Here is a 24,759-nt window from a genome sequence, read left to right as displayed (position 1 = left end):
CACACGCACACATGTACAACCGTATAAGCAAGCGAAATATGGTAATTTATGTGTATGTGTGTTTGTGTACACATTGAAAATCACCATTGCCGTATTTGAATTGCCGAAAAAGATGCGTAAGTGAAGAAGCTGCTCTGTGTGTGTCCCTTGTCCCCCAAAGCAATGACATACCAACAAACATATGCATATGTAAGTATGTATAAGCACCTTCATATGCCTCAAAGACGCTCGCCGAATGTCGAATAGGTCGAATTTATAATAAATATGTATGTGTGTTTGTGTGCTGTGAGCGTACAGTGGCTTAAGTAGGACATAACTAAATTTTTTTTATGCGAGTTTTACTAAAAAAAGCTTATGCGAACAGTTATATGTCACCCTCTTTATCTGCATATGTCGAATTTCTTCCGCCTCCCACTACACTAGTCCGACAAATTTTTGCCTGCGTCCTCTGATCTTTTTTGGCCTATTTTCTTAAATCCCTAAAATACATGGTATAATCTCAGAAAAACTGTTTAAGAGTTTGATGTTCCCTTGCAACACAAAAGTTCCGGTTTCGTGTAGCCTAACTTCGTCTATGAAAATTAAAGTCAAAGCCAGAAAACACCTTAACTTCGGTTGCATCGAAGCTATAATACTTTTCATATATACAAAAATATTCCTAACAAGAACTTGATTTTGATCGGTCAGGTTGTATGGCAGCTACTTGCTTTAGAGGTAGAGGTTAGGTTGCACCATTGCCTTAGACAATAACCCACACCAAATTTCGTCAAATTAAAAAGTTTTCCATAAAAACTCTTTATTCCGATCGTTCAGTTTGTATGGTGGTTCTGACCAACAAGCAACTTCTTGGAGAGAAAATGACGTGTGCAAAATTTCAGATCGATATCTCAAGCAATGAGAAACACTTCGAACTATATTTGATTTGACTAATTGATTGATATGACCAATAATAGAAATGCTCATTTTTAAGATTCTTGCAGCGAATATCGCAGAAATTGAGTACGAGTGTTAGTCGAACCGCAGAAATATTCCAATATCAAAAGCTCTCTAATATCCAAAATTTTAGGCATCTGGATTACTGACCACTACAATGCGTTAAGGACACAAAATATTTTAAAATAAGTAATACCTCAGTGAGTGTAAAAAAATACCACTATATGGTATACTGAAAATATATGTGACCTCCATTCTATCGCAATATAATATCACAGAAGAGATCTTACGAAATCGAGCTTGAAGGTTTCACCTATTACAGCGGATATGGTAACATTTCTGAATTCATACTAAGTTCATATAATGTCAGCACATTTGTTATGAAATTATATACACGAAACTTGAGCTTGAACCCTGAACACATCTGAAATCATCTTTGGGCGTTAAAAGCCTATAACATAGGTTATTTGACAGGCGGTTTCACGGTCAAACGTTCTCAGCATTTCCAGCGCAACAGGAAAACATTCCGACAGGTTCAGATCGAAGCACTTTCGTTCGTATTACTTCAACTACAGTTATTCTATGTATTTGTATCAACTTTCTTCCTTTTCTCGTACCATTCCTTATTACATTCAATGTAATCCAACTAGAGAGCTTAGAGATTAAGCGCACGCTAACGAAGTAACTGTTTCTTCAATAATAATTTATTTCTTTCAATAAAAATAAAGGAAATCTTGTTGGTAACCATTTTATTCCGACAGCTTTCCAATTAGGCTAAAAGCTTCGACTCAGTATTAGTCCACGATAAGAGACTTCAAGCAACATGGTGAAGGAAACTCACAAGCGACAAGCGTTGTTTCTAGCGGCACGAACCGGCAACAAAAACAGAAAATGAAAACAATACAAAAACTTAAACTAAAACAAAAACAAAAAATAATAACGCCATAAAAGCCAAAGTGCAAGAACGCATCGTTAAACAACAGAAATTTGAAGTTCAAATCGCATAATGCCTACAACAACAAACATGTATAACTGAGAATATACATATATAAATATGCTAAGTATTTACAACTCGTAGAAGAAGAAGAAGACAACAAAGAAAGAAGAGAATAAGTGGCGAAAAATAAATCAGCAACGAGAACATTGACTGCAACTGCTTACAACAAGAACAACAAATATAAAAAATGTTGACAACAAGTGCAGCATTGTACACAGTAATCCATAAAACGATGAAAAAACAACAACAACAACAACAATGCTGTGGAATGACAACACGCGCTAGAATTACAAAAACAAAGTCGAGCGTGAGAAGCGTCGAAAATAGTGCGAATAGCACAAGCTTGCCGAGGAAGCACTACTACTACTCTATGTTATAACAACAACAAGAATAACAACAAACGCAAAATTTCGACGATGAGTGAAGCGTTGAACGGCAGCGCAGTAACAATATAGGTACATATATGTGTGTATATACATACATATGTACTAATTTATTTAAACATTTTAATAAAATATTATTACAAAATAAGAGTAAGCGAAAATATATAATAATTATTAAAAAATAATAATTTATGGAACACAAAAAAAACCTTCAAATACAATATATGCAAAAAAATTAAACAAAAAAAAAACAATATATATTTTTATTTCATAATAAATATACAAAAATAACATAAACTTAATAAAAAAATTAAAAATGTAAAAAAAATGTATATAAATTAACTTAAAAGGATATGTAATTATTAACAAATAATAAACAAATTTTAAAACACAAAAAAATTTAATTAATCATTAGTTTTAATTAATAAACAATAAATAATTTAATAAACCAAGAAAATTAAAATTAAAATATAAACATATTTAAAAATATATATAAAAAATTATATATAAACTTGTTAAAAAATATAAATAAAAAAAATATTGACTTAAGCTTAAATATTTTATTATACAAATAATAAATAAATTGTAAAAAAGAAAAAAAAATTACAAATAAAATAAAAAATAAAATAAAAATACAATTTTAAAGTGTATGTAAAAATTACAAAATATACATAAAAAATACAAAAATAGAAAAAAAACTAATAACTAAGAAATTTAAACAAATAAAAATATATAAGAAATATTTTGAAATAATATTATATAAATAAATTATACAACAGAAAAAATTAAAAGCAAAATAAAAAATATACATTTTTAAAAATAAATATAAAAAACTAAAAAATTTACATAAAAAATATAATAAACAACTAAAAAAATATAATATTAAAAAAACTAAAAAATTAAAAACAAATAAACAAATATTTAAAATTAAACATCAGTATATTTGTTAAAAATTCGAAATAAAAATAAAAATATTTTATTATACATATAAAAAATAAATAATAAAACACGAAAAAAATTAAAAATAAAATAAAAAACATACATATTTAAAAATAAATTTTAAATATAACATTAAAAAACTACAAACTAAAAATTAAAAAATAAATAACATATGTATATGTATATAAATATTTAAAAGTAAACATATATTTGTTGAAAATAAGAAAAAATAATAATTTTAAATTTGTAAAAATTAAAAAACAATAATTAAAGCCAAATTTAAAAAAAAATAGTATGTAAAACAAAATAAATAATGAAAACACAAAACCAACAATATATGGAAAAAAAAGTAGCCAGCAGCAAATAATTATTACATCTATTTGTATATTATATTCTAATAAAGTTGTGTATGTATTGAATATATGTTAAATATTTACATGTCTACATATGTATGTATGTATGTACTTTTGCGAATAAAGGCAACAGATTTGATTGTTTATTGTTTTTTTTAGAGAAACATGCAAACCATTTTATGCTTGCACATACACACACGCATACGCACCCATACACACATATACACAAATGCAAACAAGTGCACAAACTCGGTTGAACGCATGGAGTACCGCGAGCAATTAGCGCAATTGACCCACATCCATGACGATGAGCGAGAACAGCAGCAGCAGCAACAGCAGCACCAGTATAAGTCAGTTGTTGGCAACAAGAGCAACACCAACTACAACAACATGCATTTGCAACAAGCGTAGCGTCGCCAGCAGCAGCTCTATAAAAATTGGATGTCACGACGCGCTCGCATTGAAGGTAAATAGTAACAACAACAACAACGAAATTTTCATAGCATTGCTCAAGCTGATGAACAAAAAAAAAGAATGAAATAAAAACAAAAACAAGCGGGCGCAACGTCATCAAAGCAGCGTCAGCATTAAAATGGTGTCAATAGCAGCAGCGACAGTGACAGCGTACGATACCTAGAAGCTTACATTGAAATTGTAGGCAACACAGCTGCTGTTGCTGCCGCCGCTGCATCATCGCGAAACAAAATTAAACAAAGCAAAACAGAAAAAAGAAGCAATAAAAAAACCGTTTTTTTTTTATTCAAAAATGCATTCAGATTTGCTGGACTGAAAGTTGTCGTTGCTACCAGCAGCAGCGGCAGCAGTTGTTATTACAATTGTTGTTATGCTTTTTTTTATAGTTGTTGATGAAGCTGATGACCATCGGCAACACTTGTAGAGACAGCAGCCGCAATGAAACCAAGAACTCGCAGTGACATAAAAATGATTTATGGCGTTGACCAGTGTTGCCACTTGGGCTAAATTTAATGGAAATATTTCTATACACAATATTCTATACAATTCGAACAAAACCATGCAGTGACTTGAAAATTATTTATAAAATAGAGCAGCGTTGCCACTTGTATTAAATTTGTTCAATATAGTTTCAAAAAAAAATTGTTGTGTACTTAATAGTTTTTTGGTATCAATTTGTTGAACTGTGGGCATTGTTTAATTAAAATTTTAAATTTTATTAAGTAAGTTAAGAAAAAATACAACATCAAAGCAACGCTGTTTTGATAAAATATAGATTCGAAGTAAGGGAAACCAGCAATTATTAATTTCTGGCGTTTATCGAAGGCTTTCCTTATAAAATAGTTAATAAATTGGTGAAAATAAAAATTTTTAAAGTTAGATTTGGCATATTGTGGTATACTAAGTAAACAACTGAATATTGACCTTTTTCATATAAGGCTCAAAAAGGATATTCCTGTTTAACTAAGTTCACTTAAAATTTTTTTTTATGTTTAAAAATAGGTTTAGTCGAGTTTGAACAAAAAACCTTTAGCCAAAATCTTTTAATGTGGCAACGTGGTTTATAAATGCAGTTACAGTACATCAAATTGGAGCAGTTCCTGATAAAATCCATTTTTGAGTAATATTATGTGGATAAAAAAAGTTGTAGTATATAATTAGGCTTACTGAGAATTTTTAGTGAGATTAGTAGAGTACTTTAGTTAACATTAAAGAAAGTTGAAACTTTTTTTCAAAACTATAACAAATAAAAATACTGGCATACAAAAACGACAATTCTTGAGGTGAAATGTTTTATTTAAGAGTAAGAATTTTTTTAGACTAAAAATTTCCATAGAGAGCAAAACATTTTTGAAAGTAGAACTTACCAACACAATCTTAAAAGCTTAATAGAAACAGCACAGTTCAAGCTAAATTTTATGTAGTACAGCAACAAAAACGTACCTGAAAAGAGAATAAAAAGAAATTTGAAGTATGTTTTAATATATATAAATTTAGTTTGTGTTAATTATTTTCAGTCTATTAAAATTAATATTTTATTCCATTTTATTCGCTGTTTTTTGCTTATCTATAAGAATAATTTTCGAATATTATTATACCTGTCATGTTAAAATTAAAAAAATATATATAATATAAGGTTGTCAAATATCTCCCTTCCGCTTTTTTGTCTTTTGAATTTCGCGGCTATGTACAAAGCGCTACAGAGCTCGTATCTGGCAACACTATACATAATTTGAAAGGTCTTGACATAAACTACAAAACAACGCTATGCATGATTAGTTTGGATATTGCGTTCAACAGTTATAGACGTGTAAACATGGAGTTCAATAACGCCGAAATTCGCGCTATTTTAAAGTTTTCATTCGTTAAAGGCAAACCCGCTAGAGAAACGTTCCGTGAGATTAATGGTGTTTTGGGGGATGGTACTCTATCACTTCGAACCGCGGAGGAATGGTTTCGACGATTCAGGGCCGGTGAAAACGACACCATGGATAAGGCAGCCGGCGGAAAACCTGTGACGACAAATACCGATCAAATCATGGAATACATCGAGTTAGACCGGCATATGGCATCTCGTGACATCGCCCAGGAGATGGGAGTTAGTCACCAAACCATTTTGAACCATCTGCAGAAGGCTGGATACAAAAAAAAGTTTGATGTTTGGGTGCCGCATAATTTGACGCAAAAAAACCTTCTGGACCGAATCAACGCCTGCAATATGCTACTGAAACGGATGGGAGGTTTTATCGCATCCACCATATAGCCCGGACGTAGCGCCAAGTGATTACCACCTGTTCCTGTCCATGGCGAATACCCTTGGTGGTGTGAAGTTGAACTCAAAAGAGGCTTGTGAAAAGTGGCTGTCCGAATTCTTCGCAAATAAGGAGGGGGGCTTCTACGAGGAAGGTATTATGAAGTTGCCGTCTAGATGGAAACAGATTATCGAACAAAACGGCGCATATTTTAACTAAATCCGATCACTGTAACACTTTTTATAAAGCATTGAATGAAGAGCAAAAAAGCGGAAGGGAGATATTTGACAACCTTATATATTCAAAATTTGTATTAACTACCTTTTAAAAATTCAGCTTTTAAAAATATACGAAATGAACTGAAAAACGTTGCCTACATTTCTGCGCAAAGTAACAAAAAGTATTAAACACGTGTGAAATACCACATACAGGGCGAAAAAATATAATAACCATTTTCGGTCAACTTTATGGCAGAAAATCAGAACACCAATTAAAAAGAGGTTAGCAGCATAATTTATTTTCTTTTGAAACATTAAAGAAAATGCAACCTTGCAACACGTCAGAGGCTAACTGTGTTTAATGAAGCACTCATGTGACTAAATCATATTGCCGTTACACTTAAAGAAGTTAACGAAGCTCGCTTTGATTGTAACGGAAATGATGGTAACGAAGTTTTCAACTAGGGTGAAGCGTGAAATCGTGGCTACGCTGCAAAGTGAATGCATTAGAATGATGAAGATGAACGATGATGATGTTGTTGACATTAATATATGCTGATAATTGCTTAAAAACAACATGAAATGGAGAGCAACTACCGAACAAATGCGAAAATTTGCAAACAAAAACAAAAATAAAAAGTAAAAGCTACAGAGGCCAACAAATTAACAGCAACTAAGTAACATGAAAGGCATGTTAACTAGCAAACTAGGCGCAGGTGCACGGATGAGCAAAGAAAAAAACCCTAACAACAAGAGCGCAAGCTAAAAGCAATGAAATGAATAAGTTTTCCAAGCATTCAACATTGAAATGGGCCAAGAGCATCCAGTCAACCAACCAAACTAGCAAGTAAGTAAACAAGCTGGTAACTAACCTACCAGCCAACAAGCAGCAAGCGCTTGGTAGAGCGTGCGCAAGGTCGTTCCCTCAGTGTCTTCACCCGCCCGTAGCGCACAAGAGAGATCGCAGCAGTTACGGAAGGCGGAAAAGGAGATTGAGGTGATGGCAGCGCAGAACGGCGACCGTTGTGGCGTATTGAAGCATGGAGGACACTCACCCATACATATAGGCGTGTAGGTGTGCGCGCACATTGAATTTGGGGCAACGTCGAGTGATGAGGCAACCGACAGGCCTACGGCCTACAGCAACAAGCACACAAAGCTTCAATGCTAGTAGCCGTTTCAGTATTTGTAGTAGTAGCGTTGAGCGCCTAGCGCACCAAAGAAGGGCGCTTTGCACCTTGACAACGCGCGGCGACGGCGGCGACAGCGTCGCCTTTAACCCAGAAATGTGTGAAAAATGAAATACGCACAAATTCATATATTTCCTTGTGCGCTTTACTTTGTTGTTGCCACGCACCGCACAACGCAATGCAAGGCAACGCAAACAAGCAAACACAACGAAACAGCAAGTACGCGCTTATGCATACCGCGCTGCGCACACACACCGTCGTGCATTAACGCCTAGGCGGCGCAGACAGCGAACAGCGCGCAAGCATGTAAATGTGTAAAATTTACACGATAAATGAGAAATGAGGTTACCTACTTTTGAAGAAGGTCAAAACGACCCAAAACAATTGAACGAGTACGAGTGAATAAACGAGCAACCAAGCACGTTGCGAACGGCAAACGAGCACGCGGAGATGCAAGCAAAGTTGGCTGCGCTCAGCTACAACTCATTTGCACGTTGCGTTGCGGCGCAACGAATTGATTGAGTGATTGAGCGCAAGCTGGCGCTCTGTCCGCAACGACTGCGCGGCTAACAATGTTACAAGCCGGTAAGCATTTCAGCGTTAAGCGGCCAAACGTTCAAACATGCGCGCGCTCAAAGAGTTTCTGCGTTGGCGCAACTGTTGCGGCCACATCGTTAACATTTCGGTTGAGTGTAGTTGACTTGGCGAATGACTACGCATATAAGACGCCAAAGCCAATGAGTTAATGTGCACGCAAAACGGGTGAACGCGTGATGAATGCACATACGTACATACGGGCGCGGGTGGCAATTAAAAGCATATTTTTTTAGATAGACGCATACATACATACATACGCTCGACTACATCGATGGTATTGTTTGCCAGCTGGCCGCATGCATGTGAATATGTAATAAACTGGGTTGTTATTTTTGTTGCTGTTGTTGGCTGATTGACGGTCAGAAACTGTCAAACACTTAAAATGATGAACTATGCGCACGCCTTTGATGGCCGCGCGGTGTTGTATGATGACGCGCGCTTTGCACACAGTGGGACAAGACGCTTACGGTTATGTAGATTCAATATTTTTTTTTAAATATAAAGTATTTGGAAATTAAAGATTTATAAAGCATATATATGTATATGTAGGATTTTTGTAAGATAGAATAATGCAATATGAAATTTTTCATAACCTAACTCCACCACTTTGTATTTGATGAGGAAAACGTCATCGCAATTTTCAGCGCAACAGCAAACTGTAGCTTTTGTACAGGTGTTGCCAGTTCAAGTTCGTGCAACTAAACATCTCTTCAAAAGAACACTCAGCCTTAAGTTATTATTTAGTGCTGAAAATTGCTGAGAAGATAATTTGAGGATTCTAACTAAGTGCAGCTTATCACATATTTTGTAATTTAATCTGACAATAGTGTCTCATACGCTCAATACCGGTGCATAAGAGAAGGCTTCAGTTAGAAGACACTCTGTACTATTGTCAATTTTGGATTTGAAAGCATACTTTTATAAATTTTTGGCTGAGTAAGCTTTTGGACCGACCGAATAGAAAACTTCGATTCTGTGTTTCAACTCCAAACATACGAAATACATTTAACTAAAAATTGTGTCGTTACGTTTGATTTTACCTAGATTAGATTATCTTCAATAGAATTATTCCGCAAATTCTACAAATCTCACCCACAGTGGCACACTTTGGGCGTTAGCGTTTGCTTCAGCGAGTTCAGGTCAACTCGTTTGTGCTTGTGCTGGTGGAATGTGGTCAAACGTAACAAAAAACCAAAAAAAAAGAGCAACAACAATAGCAATGCATGTCAAATAGTGTTACGCCAACGCAAAATGAAAAGCTTTAAAAACACCAACAACAACCAGCTGAGGCCAATGCTACCGACAGCTACGAAAGCACATGGTTACACACACAAACGCACCTACATAAATATATATGTATATATATATATATATATGTACATTTGTGTACAGTAACAAATTAGATGTGACTAGAACGTCGCTTTGACTTTTCCTGTTGCCACAGGCGTTTTACAGCTGCTGTTGCTGCTTCTATTGCCGTCGCCGCTCGCTCGCTCGCTCGTCTGCTCGTGTGGTTGGCACTGCTAGCATTCGTAACGACTACGGGGTGTTGTTGCAGCAGTTGCTTTTGTTTGTAGTCATTACAATTTTTGGAGGTGGCGGCCCTGTAGAATATTTTTCGTATGGCCCTGTACGACTTAAAAAGCAAGGCAATCACCAAAACAAAAACGAAAAAGAAAAATTAATAAATAAATATTGTAAATGGAACACAAATTGTAATAAGAAGTAATCTGTGCGACGCTTTGAAGTACAAAAATATTCAGTGGCGGCAAATTCGAACAAATGCCGATCAATGTTGTTGCAGGGCGCCTAATCAAGGTGTTTTGTTAACAAAAGACTGAAATTCTTCCATTTTTTTTTCAAAATGACGACTATGAAATATATATTTTTTGTAATAATAAGTTCAAGAAAAAACTATGCATACTATTGGTTCAACAATTTTTTTTTTTAAATATATTTCTTTCCATAAAATAAGTGCATTTATGTTAATTTTATCGTAAATTTTATAAAATGTATGCACCTATCGAATCTAAACTCAGTTTGCTTAAATTTTGTTCGTCATAGAATTTATAATCTTCCGTTATTTTTATAGAGAAAACAAAGTTTTCAGTCTTATCAAAGCCAGATGTCACGAGCGCACCTATACACTACTCTTACCGTTAACTCTAAATGTTGAAGGCCCGTCATGCTATTATTTTAGGCCCTTTTTATTTGTAAACGGTTGGAACAGGAATGTTTAAATCGAAAAAAATTTCTCTTTCGTGATTTAACAATAAACCGAATGATTTTGTCTACGGTTGTTTGAAAATTCGCCAATATATGTTTTTCAAATATACATTTATAGTCGCTTTATTTTTAAACCGCTTCGTCGGAAAATCCCGACTGGATCTATTGCTTTACAGGTATTTGCTTATTTTAGCGAAAATTCTTTTGTCACTCATTTAGAGAGAACTCGTTGAAAAATATCTTTGAAAGTTGTGTGTCCCTATTGTATTCAAAAGTCATAGAAAAATTCAAAGTTCAAGCTTAAAACATATACATATGTTTTCAATAGGATGGCTTAAAATTCACCAAAACAAAAAGTCGTGTGACAAAACGTTATACATTGGATAAAAAAAATAATGATAGATAAAAAGAGCAACCCGAAATAAACGTCAAAACCAAGGGTATTTAATGAAATTGCAACAACTACTGTAACATAATAAACAATGTTCGTTTCCTTAGTTCAGGGTGCGACAAAAATATATAAATTCTACAAAATTCGATTATGAAATTTTCAATAAAATCAAATTTAGCTGTCCTAAAAATTGTCTTTCTCAAAAGAAGATTATGTAGGTGTCTGGAGATTTTAAAATACAATTTATAAAAAAGTAAGCAATATGGCAACATTAAGACATTGACAAAATGTGTATTTCAGTTTATTTAAACTGAAAAACTAAAATTTAAAAAAAGTCGTGAACACCCTATATACCTATATACAGTTAAATCAGCAGTTTAATCAGCTTTCCTCAAATCTACATTTTTCAAATTTGTTTTAATGATTACTTGGAGACAAATGATCCGATCATCAAATTTTCCCTGCATGTTTTGTGGTATATACATAGGGTGCATAAAATGACCTACCAGTTTTTTGATCTGATCAAAAATCAAAATTTTTGGTAAAATTCAACTTATTTGGAAACACAAAATAAAACGTCGCCATTTGGGAATTTTTAGATTTTTTCGACCTTAGGTGATTATACGGACAATATCTTCTATTAGAGATTTAGGTATGATTTAGTATGTTTTAAGTCTCATCCACAGAGAAGGCCGCAACCACTGCAGCAGTGGAGGACCTAGTTTTCGATTTCGATCTTTAATTTCTGTTTTTCTGTCTTTAAAAATTTTACTGTCAGCTATAATAAAGCTGATGTTTTTTTGTATACGGGGATTGCGTAATATATATAAATAACACTAAATATTCGCAGTTCACAATATCCAGGCTCTACGGTTTCTATATATAAATATTTTTCAGTTAATTCTGTATATAAAACTTTATCGATATCGATAAGTTGCAAGCACAGCAAAACAATCAAGTTATAGCACGCTGTATATCGACATAACTCAATGCTTAGATTAGCTTAGTTTCCACTAAAACTATGTTAGTCGTGTGAATTTACTATTTCTTTATTTTGTCTGTACTACAATGCGACATTGCGCAAGATTTCAACACCGACGAAGATTCAACGCATTTGTTGCCTATCTTGTAGCGCGTTTTGTCTTATGCTATGTGCTTTAAGTGTTTCTGTGCGCTTGAGAATTACATTGAACTCGGCTGAAGTGTTAATTTTTGAATGTTAATCAAACAACGGAGGCTGTTTTCAGACTACAATGCTCTCGTAGGAATTAGAAATCTTTAAATGAATTTACCTTGTAAGCCAATTCAGGGTTAATCTTTTAACCCTTGGTCAAAATGTCACTGAGCCGATTTCTAAGTTCACAAATGTATGTATGTTTGTGCGTGCGTATTTCATTGACAATGGCAGTGAATGAAACTTGGCTTAGCATGCATACTATATTTTTAGCCGGCAACAACAACAAGGCAACCTTTCTAAGCAAGTTAAGCGTTTAATTTGCTTTGAAATGCATAGTTCTGTTATTTCTAGTTTCGCAGTTTTTTCTATTTCCCCTTTTTTATCACCAGTAAACGTGACAGCAAACGTTCGATTTTTTTTGTTTTCGCCACTTAATTCCCTCCCTTGTTACATGTCACAAGCAAAAAGCTTAGACATGTGCGCGCACGCGTGCCTTCGTATGCAACAACAACAAAGAAACATTAACAAGCAATATTTATGAATTTTAATGTTGCCTTATTAGTTGTGAGAGCACAGCTGGTTGAATAGCCATGCGCGCTTAAGTAAATGACAATAAAACATATTTGCATGACTTAAAAGACGATAAAGAAAAACAAGAACAACAGCAACCTTATATCGATATGGTTTCAATTTACGTTGTTTTAAGTTTTTTCTATTGTAATTTTTTGAAGTTGAAAAAATAAAAAAATATATAAAAATTAATATATAAAAAAAATGTATAAAAATTAATATATTAAAAAAATATATTAAAATATATTTCAAAAAAAAAAAAATAATAATAATAAAAACATTAGATAATTATGTAATAAAAATTTTAAATAAAAAATATTAAAAGATTAAAAAATAAGGTTACAAAAACACAAAAGAAAAACATAATATTATATAAATTTAAAAAAATATTATTTGAAAAGAAAATGTAATTAAAAAAATATGAAAAATAAAACAAACAATAAAAAATATAAATATTATTAAATGTTGTTGACCTTATAAAAATATTATAAAAATATGTATAAAATAAAGGAACTAACAAAATTCAATTAAAATTATAAAACATTAAAAGGAAACTAAGATAGGGGAGAAAAAACTATAAAACAAAGCAATATGAAAACTACAAAAATTAATGAATTAAAAATAATATCAAATAAACAAAAAAAAATTTTAATTTTAATCAAAATTATTTAGATACAATATGAATAAAGGGGCGTGACACCGCCCACCTTTAGGTAAAATCTAATATCTCAGGAACTACTCGACCAGTTTCAATCGAATTTGGTGTGTGAGATTACCCAACTATTAGACACTGCCAAAATGGACGAAATCGGCTGATAACCACGCCTAAATCCCATATAACAAAGTTTTAAATTCCGTCCGTTTCTTTTACTTTACAAATCAAACATCAATAAAGTTATCAGAATAAAACTTTGAACAAATGGTGTCCTCGAGGTATTTCATCTTACGTCCAAAAATTGTCGAAATCGCGCTATAACTTGAGCCAAAAATTGGTAAACGCAAGTCAACACTTCCCTTAGCCCCCATATACTTCACATAAATATTTTCGAAACTCACTTTTCGCTTTATACCGCATCTATCGGTCAATATGTAAGAAATCTTAATGAAATTCAGGAAAGAGTATATTTCTAATAACAGTATATCCTCTATCTTGGCGATATTTTCCTTAGTTTGATATAAAGTTTTGCCAAAACCTTTCCTTACTTGTTATATTTTATATTTGATATTTAATTTTAATATTTTGAACTTGGTTAATTATTTCTGTTCGGTTCCAATACGATTTCTACAATTAATTATAATTTTTATTGAAAATTTTGGTTTCGAATATATTTTAAAAATTTAAAAAAAAGATCCTGATATCTATTATTATACTTTTATTATATTCTTTTTAAATTATCATTTGTTTATTAATTGTATTTTTGAATTTAATCTATTTTTATTATTTAATATTATTTAATTTATTTATTCTTCTGTTTTCGAATAATTTTGTTTTTTATTAATACTAGTTCATTTTTGTTTTTTAATTTAATGAACTCTTTACCTATCTCTATGATAATTTTTTTTTATTATTAATACATTTTTATAATATTTAAATTTTTTTTAAATATGTTCGAAATACTTGCATTAAATTTTTTTTTAAATTTCTATATATCAAAATCTGTACGTATAAAGTAACACACTTTACTCCCGACCTCTCAACTTTAAACGAAAACACTCGAACTTCATGCTCCAGATTAGAACCGCGCTAATACAATTCTAGTAAGTATATAAAATATATGTATATGTGCTTGTACTACGCTATCAATCTAACTATCTGAATATTTATCGAACCTAATAATAGAGCAGAGCAGAGCAGAACCGCTTAGTAGTCTGTCCTTCCTTGTCAATTGGTGTCCTTCACCTCAGACATCCATTTTAATTAGTGCTGACGCCGATTGAACGAATGACTAACTGTCTAACTGAATAAGCAACAGATCAACCAAGCTTAGACAACACATAAACATACCTACACATAAGCATACATACATACAAACTAATATACATAAGTACATTATGTGGCGCTGCTGGAGAGGCGGAAAAATGCTAGGCGCAGCGCGGCGCAAAGGCAACAAAGTGGCGCGCTCATTTAAGGCCACCGCAGTACTAAAAATCAAACCAAGCTCACATTCAATGCGCCAGCGTTCACGCTCATAAATGGAGTTCAATGTTTTATTCTAATTAACTCAGAGTCAGCGGCGCTCACATACATACAGTTACTACGGCTTAAGCTGGTTGAGTGTGTACTCCAGCGCGAATTGCACCAAATAATCATAATCATTACAAGTAAATAAATAATTAAATTTGTAATTATAATTAAAATTGTACTATATTGAATATATTTTCAGCTGTGCGAAACAAAAACAAAGACGAGACAGAGAACTACTGACAGTTGTCAAGTGACAAATGCTCTAATGGCAGCAATAAATTGAAATAAAGAAAGAAAAACAAAAAAATGGCAGCAAATTAAGGCGACACCGACGGCGATGGCGCACGGTTTCGTTGTCAGCGCCGCGTGCACGATTGTAGGTGTGATTAGTGCCATACTGGGACAAATTGTGTCAGTGTTATCGGCAAACTCTTGGCCGTCGCCCCCCGCAACAGCAGCGGCGCATAAGATAGGTGGGTATTAATAAAACGCATGAAATTGAAATTGAAATAAAATCATGTCATCATCGACACGGTTTCATTAATGTTTTTTTTTACATTTTTTATTATTTTATTCTGTTAACGGCTATTTGGGTCTTCTCGCTTTGCCAGTTAGATGCCATGTTAGAGAAGTCCCATTATCATTGTAACTGATTAAATTTTGGTTAAGGATTTCTCAATCTTTTTGCCCATCTATGCGCATATGGAGCACACAGAAATACACAGTTAGTTCCAATGCCAAAAAGCTTTAAGGTAAAAGGCGGTTGTATGACTATGTGGAACAGAAACGATGAAGCAGTAGCATTGCGGTAGCTTTGGTATTATAGATACAAAGTTGTATTTGTTTGATGTCACTTTAACGGTAGATAAAGCGCATTACTAACTACTACTGTGGTCGTTTATCTCTACGTTTTGGGTAAAAATTAAATTTAAAAAAAAATATTGAACGAAGTGGTATATAAAATAATCATAATAAAATGAGCGCGGCCAATTATAAAAAATGCTACACCAAAGGCTATAAAGCAGACGAGAGAATCGCTGTTCATACAGAGGCCCCACATAACTTTAACGAGACCGCAAATCGGTTGAGCTACTTAGTCTAAAAGTAGATTTAATGGTCTTATCGTTTTCTTCCAAATTTAAATAGAAAAGGAACCTCTGCAGAGGATTTTGCAAGTATTCAAATTATGGTAGAAAGCCTTTTGGAGGAAGGATTAGATAGTGAGAAAAAACAGAACACATAATCACTGCTTGGGCGACAAAATACGTTAGAACTGAGAATCCCATGTCAACGATGGACGAATCGGGAATCTTTAGTTTCTTGAATTTCAACGCCAAATCAAAGTAAATAATAAATTTTTTGAGGGGGACTCTTGTCATAATGAGCTCGGAACTAAGAACTTAAGAACTGATTTTGTTTAAGAATACTAAGACGACCAATGGCCCGAAGTCTTTATTATTAAGGGGGTATTCTGGTTTAGAAATTTAAAAAAATCGACTTTTTTTGTGTATATTATTTTAATATAACCCTTTAAGAATATTTCCCTGAAAAGGTGTTTTGAAATTTCAATTAGTTTCGGATTTACAGCTCATTTTGAGATGCGCCGACAAAGTCGACTGGCAGCTCGGCGCGAGCTTTAAAGGAACGGTGTGCATGATATCTCAAGTTCTACTGAATCGATTTACTTGAAATTTCATACAGAGCTTCTTTATACATTATACTATCGCACTACGAAAGGATTTTTGGATTGAAAAAATTCCGAACGGGAAAAATCAGGAAAATAACGAAACATATTTTTCAAACAGCCGCCATTTTGAGAAAAAAAATGTTTCCAAAATCCTCTCGTAGTGCTGTAACTACGTTCTTCTTCACTCACTCAACAATTTCTATTTCAGGTTACTGGGAATCCTGATATCCTGCACACCAGGACATGCCATTTTTTTTATAGGTCCCCACTTTGCCGGCCTGAAATTCTTTGAAATTTTTTTTTTTTTAAATATTATAAATGATTTGTACTCTTTAAATATTAATAAAAAACATATAAAACAAATGTATGGTAAAAATATTTTTTTTTTATCGGGTCGGAAAAAGAGCCTAAAATTTGGGCTTCTAAACCAAAATACCCCCTTAATACCAATAATTAAGCGTCCAACAATTAATACAGACACATCATATTCATGCAGGGATAATTTCCAGTTCCAATCCAGAGCTCTATGGTTAAGAACACGCAAGAATGACCTTTAATTTCTCTCCGACGTTAATTAGCTCTAGCATTTACGTTTTCTTCGTTCTTCTTAAATATTCCCAACATAAAGTTGATTTAAGAAGTTTAGAGAACTACATTACTAAATGAAATATTAGCGTTTTTTTATAATACTTGCTCAACTTCAAAACACTGTCTCTATATACAATATGCCGCATTGGCAATGAGATCCTAAGTATACACAACACTCCACTTTAGCCGTCAGTTCGAGAGCATGAACTCACCCCAAAATATACATACATACACATATACATATGTACACAAATACAAATGGATGTGTGTTTATTCAACACTAAAAACTGTACCTTCAGCACAGCTAGATCGAGGGCAACACTCCCCCAATTCAAAGTGCCCCACAACCGAATGCCAACAACAAATATATAGCATGTCGACGTTTAGGTATTTTGTGAGTGTATCGGTGCATGGTTGTATGTATGTGTGAATGTAAGAATTTGTGTTGGCAAGCATTCATACATTACAGTTCCCTGCATTTCTAGGACACAACATTTTGTCAGCATATCACACCACCCTATTTGGTTGGCCTGCGACCGACCCGTCGCTACGGTTATTTAATATAAATTTTAAACCCGCGCCAGAGTTTGTCAACCAAGCGACCACCGACCCCCAACCACCTTAGCTGTGTTCATAAAATATAAAAGAGGGCCAACGTCGCGGCCGAAGGACTTAAGTGTTCCAAATGTTCAATGATATGAAATTGTACACTGGTTGTAGGTGGTAGGAGAGTGTGAGCGTCTATGGGAGAGTATGAGTGAGCTTCTATGACAGAGTGTGTATGCGAAGTGGGCGTGACTTTACGTAAAGCTGTCAGGCGTACAATTCAACGCTTTGTTGAGTGTAAAATCAACAAATTTCTGGAAGTGCATTTTCAAATTTGCATAAATAAATAAATACAAACACCTCGATATACATATGTATGTATGTGGAATACATTCCGGCAATTATAAGGGTTTGTGGACCAACGGTATGCCATTATGAAGCCGAGCATTGAAATAATGAAGATTCAATTTAAATTTATGTTGTTTGCGGTAGTTGTTAACATGGTGTAATTCGATATTAGATGGTACCGAGTAAGCGTATTAGAGAGAGTACTAGAGAGAGACGCCTCGTAGTCCACACTTCATTAAAATCCGGATAAATAACAGAAAAGTTATTTTTAGGAACTTTTTAGTGCGTTTAATTCTATTTTCAATAAATCTGCTTCAAAGATTCATCGGCTTATTAACGTAGACCTTGACACTTCGAAAACACTAAGTTTTTTTACCTAACCATCCGCACATCTTTGAGAAAACACCATAAGATTATATTCTTCATCGACTTTATGCGTTTCCGCTTAATTTAAATGTTATCTTCGAACTTAACTATTTTCGAAGAAATAACGACAGTTAAGATGTCTTTGTTTACTTGGCACTCCAGAGGTAGTTGGAAATGTTCTCGAGTCCCAGACAGAGTTACAGAGTGGAATTGCCTAGTCGGAGTTAACCATTACAATGCCAGCGACATATAGAATATATTCGACCGATTTGACGAGTTGTAGAGCCAAACATGAGGCGGCAAATAAAAGATCACTTCAATGTGTGGTCTCGTGTGAAAACAAATAAAATTTAAGCTGGATTTCGGGCAAAATACTTCACCAACTTTCCAGAGTTAATTCAGAATCTGTTGGGAGCTTTTTTACTATAACATATGTACATGGAATATGAAGTCAAAACAAGAAATTTCGTTGGCAACGAAGTCTCTTATACCAGATACAAACAGACATGTATGAAAAAAGTTTAAAATGCAACGCAAAACACAAAAGTAAATATATTAAATGTCCTCAAATATGATATATATACATATTTATGTATGGACTGTGTACCTTGAATTCAAGCGCCGTAAGCCGCCCTTGAGAAAATCTACAAACATTTTGATAAATGCGCTTCAGAGTTGCTTTCATTATGTAAAGCCCTCATCGCAGCAATGATGGATGTTATAAATTCACATGCTGGTACCCGTATATGGTGTAGAGCGTTTTAAAAAAGAATTCCCGAAAAATGATGCGCAAGAATGCACAATTCCGATTGAAGTTAATGGCCGCAAAAGTGAAGATTTTCAATTTCTGCTTTAGATTTTATACGTAAATGCACTTGAAAACAAATAAAAAATATACAGATTGATTGTTGTATGTTTGTACACTCGTATAATAAGAGTACAAGAGCAATAAAAATAAACTTTCTACCAAAAACAAAAATGTCAATTATTACGAATGGGCTATTTTTGGACTCACAGGTTAAGACAAAACTTGAACATGCTTCAATTAAAGCCATATTAAACCTGTTAAGACTTATTCCATGAGCGTCATTCGTGTCACAAAGCCAGACCTGTCAACTTATGTAACAGAATTCGTTAGTATTACAATTACTGGAAGTGTTAGAACCACAGCGAGATTATTGAGCTTCATACTAAATTTTTAAGGCATAAGAAATGTTGGATTTCTGCAGAAGAAACTTATTTTTATTTTGAACTACTAAAATTCTAAGCTTTGTATCTGACATGTGGCAACTCTGCTTTTAATTCTTATTGTATCAGAATTGAATTTAAAATATTTTATTACTACTGCACAATTATATACCACTTTCTAGATTTTAATGCAAGATATTTTTTTTAGAATAACTAATAAAAAGAACACGTGGCAACTCTCTGATTATATAATTATTTTTATTATTTTCTGTTCGCGTTTAATAATTATTTTCTAGCGAAATTTTGTGAATAAAATACGTCCTAATAATGAGTTTAAAAGGCTTAGCCAGTTAATGATCGAAGGAATATAATTTCTGTTAATAATAATTTCCCGTTTTTAAGCTACCCTAAAGTGTAAATTTTTTCACAAAAAATTATTTTCTTTTTGGGTAACCGCCATTTTTTCAAAAATTAAAATTTTGACTAGTCCTTCGTTCCTTATCTTTATTTATCTAATACATCATAATACATTTTTATACCCTGAACAGGGTATATTAAGTTTACCACGAAGTTTGTAACGCCCAGAAGGAAACGTCGTAGACCCTTTATATATATACATAAATGATCAGCATGATAAGCTGAGTTTTCCGTCTGTCTGTATATAGTTCTGCAATTTTGCACCTCACTAAGTTGCTGCTTATTTGTTTTTTTTTTTACTTGAAAGTAGATATAACGCCTTAAGTGGCTTGCAACGCAACTTGCTTTCTTTCCATCAGTAAAACTTATACACAATTTTTTTCGTAGAATATATTTGAAACATGCTTCAGTTTTCGCATGGTTAAGCATTTTAAGATTTCTGGAAAAGTAATAAATATCAAATAAAACAAATAATGAACCAACAGCAAAATAGAAGAGCATGTTCACAATCAAACTGCAGCGCTTTGAGCATGTCAAGGCAAGCTTGTGAAAATCCTTCCATGTGTCAGTAATATCGAAATTCGTTTAAAACACACCCACAATAATCGATATATGTATAATTAGGGTGTGTTCGAAAAGTTTATTATTAAATTATGAAAACTAAAGCAGCTACATGAGTGCACACAAATCAACGCAGTGAACTGCAAATGTACATAGGAAAATTAGTTTTCAATATTTGTAACGGTATTGGATTTAATTCCATTTTTACACCACAAAAACAATTAGTAATACCTGTGCGTTGGACTTTTAAGTGTAATCAGATTGAATTTTCACGCCATTTACAGCGAGTGTAACATTACCGGTTTCCGTGTGCATAGTACACACACACACACACAGTTGAAACGGCAAATACATTTCCGACGTGGGACTTGAGATTCCCATTAAACTATATATTTACGTATGCAAATAAATATTTGATGTAATGATGACCTTTCTGCGCTCGCCCGTACGACTAACCTACAATTACAGTGCACTTCACAAACATACGTACATACATACGGACATGCGAGCGAAGTGGAGAAGGCAAGTACTACCTTCAAAAACAAAAACGGAAAAAATCACAACAAAATGTAGCTGAAAGAGCGAATGCTTTGCATTTCCTTATAAATCATAAATAATGACAAGGTGTTGCAACAACAGCAAGTACAACAACAACAATGTATTTATTTACGAAATGCGCCATTTATGAGCACGAACAGGCGTACAGGCGAATTTTGCACTCGCAATACCGTTAAAGCGCCGGCAATAATAATAACAGCAACCAATGTCAATAACATTTGCAACAATTAACAATAACAACAACAATATAATATATTATTTGCTACAAATGTATAATTGCGTGCATCGCTCAAATGTTGTCGGGCTTTATTGTTGTTGCTTGTTGTCATTGTTAGCAACATGCAATTACTGTTAGCAATTTCAATAGCATAGCGACAACAACAAAGCGATAGCACCTATGAAAATTATTGCTCAGCTAATGCTGCATTAGTTTTTACGCTTTTGGCGGCAAAGGTGGCGCATCACCTCGCTATTGTTGTTGCAACAAAAACATAGCGAACGATTTGTAGCAAGGTGTAGATAGCGCTGTCTAACGGTTTATGAATGATATGATGGACTTTCACTATAATTTAGAGATATATCGTATGAGTAATAAATGAGGTAGAAACAACTTTTGATGTTTTTTTTTATAGTGCAAAGTGAGCTTTGAACACATTTTATAAGTAAATATGAAAGCTTTCCCTCTTTGGTGCAGTTAGTTCATTTTATAAAAAAAAAGGTATACTATTGCAAATATAAATGTCATAAAAAAAAAAAAAATTATGTTACAAATAAAAAGCAGCCCAAAAGCTTTCACTTCATATTGAAAGTGAAATCATTTTTGTATACACTAAATACACAGGGCAGAGCAGTAGATGCTCACACACCTAAAAAAAAGCTTTGTTTTGTTCTTTTCAAATAAAAAGTGATTTAAACAAAAATTAGCAAATTTTATAATAAATAAGCTTACTAAATAGAGTTGCAAAGAAATTAGACTAAAATGAAAAGTATACAGATAATTATAAATTAATTTGCTGAAAACTGCGCAGCTTTAAATGCGTATTTAATGTGAAAGCTTTTATGACAACCAGTAGAAAAATAATTTTAAAGGCTTTTTAACAATATTAAGATATGAAAAGGAGAAAAGCCATCAAAAAATCAAAACAAGTTTGAAAAGGGGCGCCATTTAGAGCTTTCAAACCTATAAAAGTTTAATATACAAAAAAGCTTAAACAAGTTAGCTTTCATTATATTTAATATTATTTTTATATAAAGATGTATAAGTAAAGCCTTAATGTCTACAAAAACATAATTATGAATATACAAATATATGTACAAATATATATATAAATATCATATAAAAGCTTTCACATCTATCATAGATAGTATAAATATTAACAAGTTTCTCTGAATATTGCAAGATTTCGGCAGCAAATTCTAAACGACGGGCAATACACACTAAGCAATGTGCAGGTATTAATAAACTAGAAGGTACACGGAGTTTTAAGGATAATGAAAGCTTAATAAAAGTAAAAGCTTTAAATTTTAACTTTCTTTTAGAACTACAATTAATGTGTTTACTACATATCAAGTACAACTTGCAACGGTAATGTTTGTATGTATTTCAAGCAATAAATGCATGAAGCATGCGAACAGTGCATTAAAAAAGTAGCCAACTTTTGTATATTTGTTAATATGTATGATTTTTGTAATGTGATGCCTAAAGCATTTTGGTGATAAAGACCAAGTAGAAAACGTGTACACCCAAACGTGCTGAAAACGAGGTCAAAATTTTCAATTATACAAAAGCAATAAAAGCAGAGGTTTTCTAGACAGACGCCAACTTGAAAATAATAAAACCTAGACAAATCGCGCAGGGCCTCGGGTTCTCATGCATACCCATGTATATGTATGTATATGTAGGCTTCTATATATACATATTTGGAGTAATTTACATGAGTTTACGTGGCGAGCACGCAATTGCACCTACATAAGGAAATATATGTGTGCGTATGTATGTATGGGTATGTATGTGCGTATTGGTTAAGCAATGAGGTAGTGAAATAATAAGGCTAAAGCTACCACTTAAACATATTAATCATATTTATGTGCATAGCATTGCTTTCCATTGCGTTCGGCATAATTCAAGTTGTTTTTTGCGTTCACAAAAAGGTTAAATTACTATAAAAAATTGAAGTGAAGTACAGACAACTTGTGAAGTATATAATTTGAATGCTAAAATGATGCTGAAAATTCAATGTTTTGACTTTGACGTCATTGTCAATTTAATTATTACAAACCGCACAAACGCTCAAACACGCGCACACATACAAACACACGTTAAGTGAACAATCTTGTTGTGTGTGTTTGTGTGTGCGTTTGGCGATGGCATACGCCATGAATATTTTAAAGGCGGAAGTGTAGCGAGATGCTTCATTGAAACCGAGAGGAAAAATGCGAACGTAAATCATAAGTATTCATAAATAATTGTTTCTCATGCATGTGTGCATGTGTGTGGGTGTGTGTGTGTGTTGCTTGTGAAAATTTCAAATTTCATTCCTATTGTCAGCCACATACAAAACAAACACAACTTTATCAACTAATTATACATATATGGGCGCGTAAGTATGTATGTACTTCAACGTTTTTTTTTAATATAACTAAAGATTTTCGATAATAAAAACTGTTTTTAAGTTCTAGCAGTTGAGAGCATCATTTTCAAGGTCGTTTAGATTTTACTTATTCATAGAGTAGAAGCTTGTAGTCAAGTATTGTTGTAGCGAGTAAAGCAAAAATACAATACATATATACATACATATGTATGTACATCCCTATTTGCGATATTGTTAGTGGGAGTACAGGCACGTTCGGGTATGTTAATATTCTATTATACAATTTTATATATCATTGTAATAATTAAAAATTTATTTAAAAATTTGTATTTATGTTCTCAATATTTAATAAAACCACGTAATCAAATAATATCATAAGGCAACAGGAAGGAGAAATTTGTATAAGTGATTGAACGCTTTTTCAAAACTTCGGGATTTCAATTTTCACACATCTAACTGGTGTTCACAATTCACAAGCTTCGAGCTTAAAATGTTTCGCCTACCCAACTGTCTTTCAACATTTGTTGGTTAGATCTTGAAGAAAGAAATCTCTTTGAAAGCTTCGAGCTTCAAACTTATCGCATACTCTTCATTCACAATTTGTTGGTTAAAACTTAATGAAAGCTCTTTCAAAACTTCGAGCTTAAAATTTTTCGCATGCCTAACTGTCTTTAAAAATTTGTTGGCTACATCTTGATGAAAGTTCTTTAAAAGCTTCGAGCTTCAAACTTTTCGCATACTCTTCATTCATAATTTATTGGCTAAAACCTAATGAAAGCTCTTTAAAAGCTTCGAGCTTAAAATTTTTCACATACCCTTCATTCACAGTTTGATTAAATCTTGATGAAAGCTCTTTAAAAGCTTAGTGGTTCAAACTTTGTGCATGCCTAACTTTCGTTCATAGTTTTCTGATTTAATCTTAATGAAAACTCTTTAAAAGCTTATTAGAATATTACAAAAAAAAACCTAAAAACTTTAAGCTCTAGCTTTGAAAGTATATAAATGACCACAACGTTTTTTAGAC

At 33.0% G+C, this 24,759-nt stretch overlaps 1 protein-coding gene and 1 long non-coding RNA gene across 6 annotated transcripts in view; one reads left to right on the top strand and one right to left on the bottom strand.

Annotated features, from left to right (window-relative positions):
• Positions 1 to 24,759, bottom strand: part of rdx (BTB/POZ and MATH domain-containing protein rdx) — a 166,987-nt gene that overhangs the window by 119,452 nt on the left and 22,776 nt on the right. The window lies entirely within an intron of this gene.
• On the top strand, positions 14,371 to 16,853 carry LOC118683750 (uncharacterized). The gene is made up of 4 exons (XR_011396681.1): positions 14,371 to 14,458; positions 14,541 to 15,022; positions 15,085 to 15,358; positions 16,781 to 16,853. It is a non-coding gene; the product is annotated as an uncharacterized lncRNA (long non-coding RNA).

This window comes from Bactrocera oleae, chromosome 2 (assembly GCF_042242935.1).
Source record: "Bactrocera oleae isolate idBacOlea1 chromosome 2, idBacOlea1, whole genome shotgun sequence".
NCBI lineage: Eukaryota > Metazoa > Arthropoda > Insecta > Diptera > Tephritidae > Bactrocera > Bactrocera oleae.
The sequence above is the reverse complement of the archived record's forward strand: the minus strand, read 5'-3'. Positions and strand labels throughout refer to the sequence as shown.